General features: G+C 48.0%; 1 long non-coding RNA gene across 2 annotated transcripts; it reads right to left on the bottom strand.

Annotated features, from left to right (window-relative positions):
- Nucleotides 1-1,494: 1,494 nt before the first annotated feature.
- LOC125692531 (uncharacterized) lies at nt 1,495-8,551 on the bottom strand. Of its 2 annotated transcripts, XR_007376739.1 has the most exons (7): nt 8,370-8,551; nt 7,680-7,862; nt 7,287-7,480; nt 6,802-7,202; nt 6,555-6,718; nt 2,868-4,027; nt 1,495-1,901 (listed from the first exon to the last, which is right to left on the bottom strand). It is a non-coding gene; the product is annotated as an uncharacterized LOC125692531 (long non-coding RNA). The 2 variants fall into 2 exon arrangements; XR_007376738.1 differs by having other exon boundaries at nt 1,495-4,027.
- Between the last annotated feature and the right edge of the window lie 409 nt (nt 8,552-8,960).

Genomic DNA, 8,960 nt, shown 5'->3' with positions numbered 1-8,960 from the left:
TACGTTACGTTACGTTACGTTACGTTACGTTACGTTACGTTACGTTACGTTACGTCTTACTCACCGTTATTTATACTTACAGCTTTCCTAGGTGGTGTCAAATTCTGTTGCCATCCTGCAATGTTTAGAATTATTTATACTTTTTTTTCTTTATTTCTCACATAAAAAAAATATACATTGGCCTTTTGGTAGCATCTTGTTGTTTTTAACAATCCAACTCTGCTGTATTACAATGGATTCAGCAATTACACTTGTACTTTATTTACAACAGTTTTTTAATGCAAACAACTTCCCAGTTCATGAAAACTTGTTTTACAACTCTTCCTGCTAGGCAGTCATTTGTGGTAGCTGGAAATCTGTTACATCAGTTATTCCATCATTTTCATTTCTTGAGCCTGATATGTCTAACTAGTAGTGGTATCCTTCTTATTCTTTCATTTTAAGCATGTACTATCTTCTTTTCTTTAATACATTTTTTTTTTTTTTTTGTAGATAGAATCAAGAGTCATTTCTTTTTTATTACAAAACAGTTAATGAAAAAAAAAAAGACAGAATTGTTTCAAAACTGTATACAACTGATTTTCTCTCAATCAACCAGCCTTGTCTGATCTCTCTCTCACCTGTTATTTGGTGTTTAATCTAGGAATATTAGGATGTTATTATCACAATGTAAACAACAGAGTGAGTCAAAGCAGACTATGATAACAACAACAATTCAGAAAGCTTACCGCTATCCTGGGCTCACTCACAAAACACCAGCAGAGCAGATCTCCAGAAGAGATCCTTCCCCACTGGTAGCCAGCTCTCAAATAGGTCTAGGAAGTGTGGAGCCTTCACCTGTGCTCCTCTGCCTAACTCATGGCTCACCTCAGGTGATCAAACAGTGCTTCAGGCCCTGTCCCAGCATCTGCCATACACTCACAGCGTTCATACAGCATACACTCATGCCTTCACAGCGTGATCCACTGATCAGGTTGACTAAAGGCTAAGCTTACCCTAATACAAATATCAGCTATATCGCAACGCTTATACAATTTTCATCGCTACATGTGTTGGTACAATTCAAGACGAGTGATGATCAGTCAATGTCCATGTTCTTCTATGGGCCAGTGCTCCATGATGTAACTGGAGGCATGAGGTCCTGAGGTGCAGGTCCGTTCTGTGTTCCAGCAGTCCCATGCAGACCATCACCGGGTGTTGTACGTGATCTGACAGCAACACTGGAACGCTTGATGGCATTTTGTTCTTTCTGATGATCCTGAAAGCTCACAGACTCACAGGGAGTAATACAGATGTTTTACAGGTACCAGGAGGGGAAGGTCTGCTCTCCAGGGCAAGATACAGGCTGTATTTCTATCCTGGGTCAACACTTATGCCTGTACTGGAGCACGTCCTGGCCCCCTGCACCACACCTTTTGGCCGGATATCTGCGGCTGCATAATGATATCAGGCACCAAAGGAGGTGTCCTGATCAGCCACAGGGACACGATGGGGGTCCCTTTAGCAATAAAGATCGGAGAGTTGACCACAATATCAGTAGGCCATGTACCTATTACTGGAGGGACTACTTAGCCTCCCTCCTCCAATAGTCTCTCCCGAGGTGCAAGTAGGCCATACCGCTTGGGTTTTACCAGCACCTTCTGGGGCCATTTTATTTTATGGGCACCCGGATCTAAATTCTCAGGGGCAGGGAACAGAATATTATTTTCGTTACCCATTTGGGCTCTTACCTGATGATCCGTGCCTGTAATTGGGATCCTAAGCGGGGTGGCCCATGTTGTCCGCAACATTCTCCGGGCACTGGGTCTGCCATCTTGAGGTCTTTCATTCAGGTCCCGCAGGGTTTCATAGAATCTTTTCGTCCACCCCTGCAGGGACTGGGAGTCTGTCTTCAGGGCAGCCTTAAGAATATTGTTACAATGTTTATAGAATCATAGAATCCCAAGGTTGCAAACTACCTACAAGATCATCCAGTCCAATCGTCTCCTCATCACCATTGCCACCACAAGCACTAAACCCTATCATGCAGCACGTCATCCAGACGCGTGTTGAACACTGCCAGGGACAGCGACTGCACCACCTCCCTGGGCAGGCCATTCCAGTGCCTGACCACTCTGAAAAAACAAGTTCTTTCTTGCGTCTAATCTAAACCTCCTCTGGTACAACTTGCGGCCATTACCCCGTGTCCTGCTTGTTGCCTGGGAGAAGAGGCCAAACCCCTCTTCACTACAACCTCCCTTCAGGAAGTTGTAGAGTGCAATGAGGTCTCCCCTGAGCCTCCTCTTCTCCACACTGAACAATCCCAGCTCCATCGGCCGCTCCTCATAAGACTTGTGCTCCAGACCCCTCTCCGGTTTTATTGCTATTCTCTGGACACGCTCCAGGATGTGAACATCTTTCCTGCAGTGAGGAGCCTAAAACTGAACACAGTACTTGAGGTGCGGCCTCACCAGTGCTGAGTAGAGGGGGATGATCACCTCCCTGCTCCTGCCGGCCACGCTAATTCTAATGCAGGCCAGGATGCTGTTGGCCCTCTTGGCCACCTGCGCACACTGTTGGCTCATGTTCAGCTGAGCATCAACCAATACCCCCAGGTCCTTCTCTTCTTCACACTCGTCCCCAAGCCTATAACACTGCATGGGATTGCTGCGCCCAAAGAGCAGGACCCCACACTCGGCCTTGTAAAACCTCATCCCATTCACCTCAGCCCAGCGGTCCAGGCTGTCTAAATCCCTCTGAAGGGCAGCCCTACCCTAAGGCAGATCACACCACCTTCCAGCTTCGTGTCATCTGCAAACTTGCTGAGGGTGCGCTCAATCCCCTCATCTAGGTCATCAGTGAAGATATTAAACAGCCCCAGTACCTACCCCTGGGGGACACCACTTGAAATGGGTCACCAGCTGGACTTCACTCCATTCACCACGACCCACTGAGCACGGCCTTGTGGCCAGTTCCTTACCCAAAGAACTGTTCGGTCCATGGGCAGCCGGTGTCCCCAGAAGAAGCCTGTGAGGGACCACGTCAAAAGTTTTGTTGAAGTCTAGTAATACTACGTCAACAGCCCTTCCCTCATCTACCAGACTAGTCACCCACTCATAGAACGAGAGGAGGTTGGTCAAGCATTACCTGCCTTTCACAAACCCGTGCTGGCTGGGCCTGGTCCCCTGGACACTGCGCACGTGCTGCGCAATTTCATCCACCATTAGCTTTACCCACCGTTGTTTATACTTACAGCTTTCCTCAGTGGTGTCAACATCTGTTGCCTTACTGCAAAGTTTAAAAATAATTATACTGTTTTTACTTTATTTCTCACACAAAAAAAATATACATTGCCTTTTCTTAGCATCTTGTGATTTTTAACAATCCAACTCTGCTGTATTACAATGGATTCAGCAATTACACTTGTACTTTATTTACAACACTTTTTTTAATGCAAACAACTTCCCAGATCATGTAAACATGTTTTAGAACTCACCCTGCTAGGCAATCATTTGTGGTAACTGAAAAACTCTGTTACATTAGTTATTCCATCGTTTTCACTTCTTCGAACTGATATATCCACTCAGTAGTGGTATCCTTTTTATACTTTCATTTTGAGCATGGACTATCTTCTTTTCTTTACTACATTGTTTCTTGTAGATAGAATCAAGGGTGATTTCTTTTTTATTACATAAAAGAAAATGAAGAAAAAGAGACAGAAGTGTTTCAACTCAGCCCATTCACCTCAGCCCAGCGGTCCAGGCTGTCTAAATCCCTCTGAAGGGCAGCCCTACCCTAAGGCAGATCACACCACCTTCCAGCTTCGTGTCATCTGCAAACTTGCTGAGGGTGCGCTCAATCCCCTCATCTAGGTCATCAGTGAAGATATTAAACAGCCCCAGTACCTACCCCTGGGGGACACCACTTGAAATGGGTCACCAGCTGGACTTCACTCCATTCACCACGACCCACTGAGCACGGCCTTGTGGCCAGTTCCTTACCCAAAGAACTGTTCGGTCCATGGGCAGCCGGTGTCCCCAGAAGAAGCCTGTGAGGGACCACGTCAAAAGTTTTATTGAAGTCTAGTAATACTACATCAACAGCCCTTTCCTCATCTACCAGACTAGTCACCCACTCATAGAATGAGAGGAGGTTGGTCAAGCATTACCTGCCTTTCACAAACCCGTGCTGGCTGGGCCTGGTCCCCTGGACACTGCGCACGTGCTGCGCAATTTCATCCAAGATGATTTGCTCCATCATCTTTCCCGGTACTGAGGTCAGGCTGACAGGCCTATTGTTCCCCAGATCCTCCTTACGGCCCTTCTTGAAGATGGGAGCCACATCAGCAAGGGACCTCACCAGTTAACCAGGAGCGCTAATAGATGGCCAAGAGAGTCTCAACGATCACCCCCACCAGCTTCCTCAGCACCCGAGGGTGCAGCCCACCCAGTCCATGGACTTGCGGCAGTGCAGACGGAGGAGGAGCTCTCTGACTGTCTCCACCGGAATTGCTGGGGTCATTTTTTCTGTAGTGTCCCACACTTCCAGATCGGGGCATTAATAGCCAGATCAGTTAGCCTTTGGGCTTTTTAAGGCAGATGTATAGAAGGCATTGAGGACCTCAGCCTTCTCCTTGTCTTCGGTGACCACATTCCCTGCTGCATCAAGTAGAGGATGAGAATTATCTTTGCTTCTTTTCCCGTTGATGTATTTACAGAAGGATTTTTTGATTGTCTTATACTGCAGAGCCCAACCTGAGCTCAAGTTGGGCTTTCGCCTTCCTAAGTTCCTCCTTGCATACCTTAGCTATTTCTTTGTAATCTCCCCAAGCAGCCTGTCCCTTCTTCCAGAGGTTGTAGACTCTATCTCCTTGAGTCTCAACAGTAATTCCTAGCTCATCCACACCGGTCGTTTTCCCCTGCGGCTCACCTTACGGCACTCATGAACAGCTTGTTCTTGTGCCTTTAAGATTTCGGTCTTGATGAGCATCCAGGCTTCCTGTGCCCCTTTACCCTTGAGAAGCGACTCCCAAGGGACCTGCGCTACAAGCTCTCTGACCAGGTCAAAGTCTGCCCTCTGGAAGTTGAGGAAGGTAGTTTTGCTGGCCACTCTTGACATCCCCAAGAACAGAGAACTCCACAATTCTGTGGCCACTCTGCCCAATGCAGTTTCCAGCCTTCACTTCTCCCACCAGTACTTCTCTGTTAGTGAAGACCAGGTCCAGCGTGGCACCGCCCCTGGTAGGCTCTCCAACCAGTTGCCTAAGGAAGCAATCTTCCAAGCAGTCCAGAAACCTCCTGGACTGCTTCCTCTGCGCTGTATTATATTTCCAACATATACCAGGGAAGCAGAACATCAGAACAAGTGCTGGCGATCACATGACTTCCATGAGCTGCTGGTACAATGCCTCATCCAACTCTTCATCCTGATTAGGTGGTCTATAACAGACCCTCACCAAGATGCCTCCCCTACAGGCCTTCCCCCTAATCCTTACCCATAGACACTTCACTACCATTCCCAATCCCAAGCTCTTCTACATCAAAACAGTCTTTAATATAAAGGGCTGCGCCACCACCCTTCTTTCCTCATCTATCCCTTCTGAAGGGCTTGTAGCCATCTATCTCAGCACTCCAGTCAAGGGAGTGGTCCCACCGCATTTCGGAAACCAGGTCGTAATTGGCCCGACTCACAGTCATTTCCAACTCTTGCTGCTTGTTGCTCATGCTGCATGCATTGGTATAGACACATTTCAGGTGAGTCATCTGCCTCATCCCCTGCTTGAGCATCTTTCCCCTAAGCTAATCTCTTGAGAGGCCTGTTTTGTCTCTTTCTCTTTTCCAACCTTCCTCATCAGTGTGGTCTGTCTGACTGCGACAGGATAGGGGGTCCACCAGCTGCCTGGGTTTTTTTTTTTCCCCCAGGGCCCTTCTCTCAGGTAAGCCAGTGAGTCACACTCCATGATGGTCCTAAGTCTCTTCACCTCATCCTTGAGCTCCACCACCAGGCTGAGAAGCTCGTCCACCTGCAGACACCTAGCATAGGTTAAGTCCCTGCCACTCTCCCCAGGCAGAAGTAGGCTCAGTCACTCCCTGCAGCCAGAGGCCTGAACAGCAACATTTCTTACCAGGGTTTCAGTCTGGGTTGCTACAGTCTGCTTGCAAGGAGCCCGCTGTCTACTGGAGACAATGTTTCAGCCTGTGTTTTCAGAGACTGTCTCAGAGACTTTCAAGGAAATCCAGTCTCCTGAGCAAGGATGGACTGACCCTTTCCAATGAACAGTAACAACAATTTCTCACCTAATGTGACTTGTGGGAAGAAGCAATCCTCCCCCCCTCTCAGAAGCTATCTAAGGCTTACTATCAGATGCCAAGGTGTGAAAGCAAGGCTGGGTATTTAAGTTGTGCCACTAATGTGCCAGCACCTCCCCTAGTGACTCCAGAGCCCGCCCACAAGCTGCCAGCTCCCAGCTCAAGCGCAGTGCTCATGCTAGCCTCAACCATGTCCTAAAAAAGCCTTAAACAGAGCTTTTTGATTAGCTTTATCTCACTCCAGATCCTTTGCCCACACAGACTTACCTGCTCAGAAGCAAGTCTCAGCAGCAAAGGACCGATAACACTTCCATAGCGTGTTTAAACCGTGCTGCCAATGTGCCAGCACCTCCCTGGTGACTCAGAAGCCCATCCGCAAGCTGGCAGCTCCCAGCTCAAGCACAGTGGTGATGCTTGCATCAAAAGAGGTCCTAAGAATGTCATGAAAAAGCCTTAAAAAGAGCTTTTTGGTCAGCTTTTTCTCACTCCAAATCCTTTGCCCACACAGATTTACCCGCTCAGAAGCAGGACTCCGCAGCAAGTGACCAACAGCACTTCCTTAGGGTGTTTAAACCGTGCCGCCAGTGTGCCAGCTCCTCCACTGGTGACTCTGGAGCCCACCCACAAGCTGCCAGCTCCCAGCTCAAGTGCAGTGCTCATGCTAGCCTCAACCCTGTCATAAGAAAAGCCTTAAAAAGAGCTTTTTGGTTAGCCTTTTCTCACTCCAGATCCTTGGCCCGCACAGACTTACCTGCTCAGAAGCAAGACTCTGCAGCAAATGACCAATAACACTTCCACAGGTTATTTAAACCGAGCTGCCAATGTGCCAGCACCTCCCTGGAGACTCAGAAGCCCGTCCGCAAGCTGGCAGCTCCCAGCTCAAGCGCAGTGCTCATGCTAGCCTCAAAAGAAGTCCTAAAAAAAACATTTAAAAAGCCTTAAAAAGAGCTCTTTTTGTAGCCTTTTCTCACTCCAGATACTTAGCCCGCACAGATTTACCTGCTCAGAAGCAGGACTCCGCAGCAAGTGACCGACAGCACTTCCATAGGGTGTTTAAACCGTGCTGCCAATGTGCCAGCACGTTCCTGGTGACTCAGAAGCCCGTCCGCAAGCTGGCAGCTCCCAGCTTGTCACCGGTTTACGGGCTAGTTCGGCCCGGTTCCGTGACGGGAGGGGCGGAGGGATCCGCAGATCTGTGCCTCCGGAAAAAAAGGAAACAGGAGACCCCAAAATAATTCAAACAGCAGCACTGATCTGAGGAGAAACAAACTAATTTACTAAGTATATTATCGGAACGCAAGATAACACACTATAATACAATATAATCAGAACTGAAGCTAATAAATCAAATAAAATGAGAGAGAGAATGTCTAAAAGGTGGATAGGCCTCACCACAGCACTGAGGTGAGATGCGCGGTCCAGTTGAGCAGCAGGGAGACAGGAGCAGTGTCCACGACAAAAGGCAGGCAAGAAAGAGAAATCAGATGGCCTTGCCAGGAGTTAAACCTCCTCTCCCTGACCGCAAAGTCCGCTGGGGAATGTAGTTCTTCCTTTCTTCAGGGCAGGTACCCAGGACTTGAGCATTAACAGTTGAAGTCCCAGTGCCCCACATGATGTCACGATGTGGAATACCAAAAGCAAAAAAAAAAAAAAAAAAAAAAAAAATTAAAAAAAAAAATAAAAATCACAAAACCATGACATTCCACCCCATATTCTAAACCACGACACAGCTCAAGCACATCAAAAGAGGTCCTAAAAAAGTCATAAAAAAGCCTGAAAAAGAGCTTTTTGGTCAGCTTTTTCTCACTCCAGATCCTCTGCCCGCACAGATTTACCTGCTCAGAAGCAGGACTCCACAGCAAATGACTGATAGCACACTAAAACGGAGTTTAAACCATGGTGCCAATGTGCCAGCTCCCCCCCTGGTGACTCGGGAGCCCACCCACAAGCTGCCAGCCCCCAGCTCAAGCGCAGTGCTCATGCTAGCCTCAAAAGAAGTCCTAAAAAAGCCGTTAAAAAGCCCAGAAAGGGCTTTTTGATTATCTTTATCTCACTCCAGATCCTTTGCCCACACAGACTTACCTGCTCACAAGCAAGTGTCTGCAGCCAATGACCGGTAACACTTCCATAGAGTGTTTACACCGTGCCGCCAGTGTGCCAGCACCTCCCCGGTGACTCAGAAGCCCGTCCGCAAGCTGGCAGCTCCCAGCTCAAGCACAGTGCTGATGCAAGCCGCAAAAGAAGTCCAAAAAAAGCCTTTATAAAGCTTTACAAAGAGCTCTCTTCTTAGCCTTTTCTCACTCCAGATCCTTTGCCCACACAGATTTACCTGCTCAGAAGCAAGTGTCTGCAGCAAATGACCTACAGCACACTTGCAGGGTGTTTAAACCTTAACACCAATGTGCCAGCTCCTCCCCTGGTGACTCCGGAGTTTGTCCACAAGCTGCCAGCTGAAGCACTGTGCTGATGCTTGCCTCAACCATGTCCTAAAAAAGCCTTAAGAAGAGCTTTTTAGTTAGCCTTTTCTCACTCCTGATCCTTTGCCCACACAGACTTACCTGCTCTGGTGGTCTATAACAGACCCTCACCAAGATGCCTCCCCTACAGGCCTTCCCCCTAATCCTTACCCATAGACACTTCACTACCATTCCCAATCCCAAGCTCTTCTACATC

This window comes from Lagopus muta, chromosome 4, assembly GCF_023343835.1.
Source record: "Lagopus muta isolate bLagMut1 chromosome 4, bLagMut1 primary, whole genome shotgun sequence".
In the NCBI taxonomy this organism is placed as follows: domain Eukaryota; kingdom Metazoa; phylum Chordata; class Aves; order Galliformes; family Phasianidae; genus Lagopus; species Lagopus muta.
This window is presented reverse-complemented; position numbering and strand designations above follow the sequence as displayed.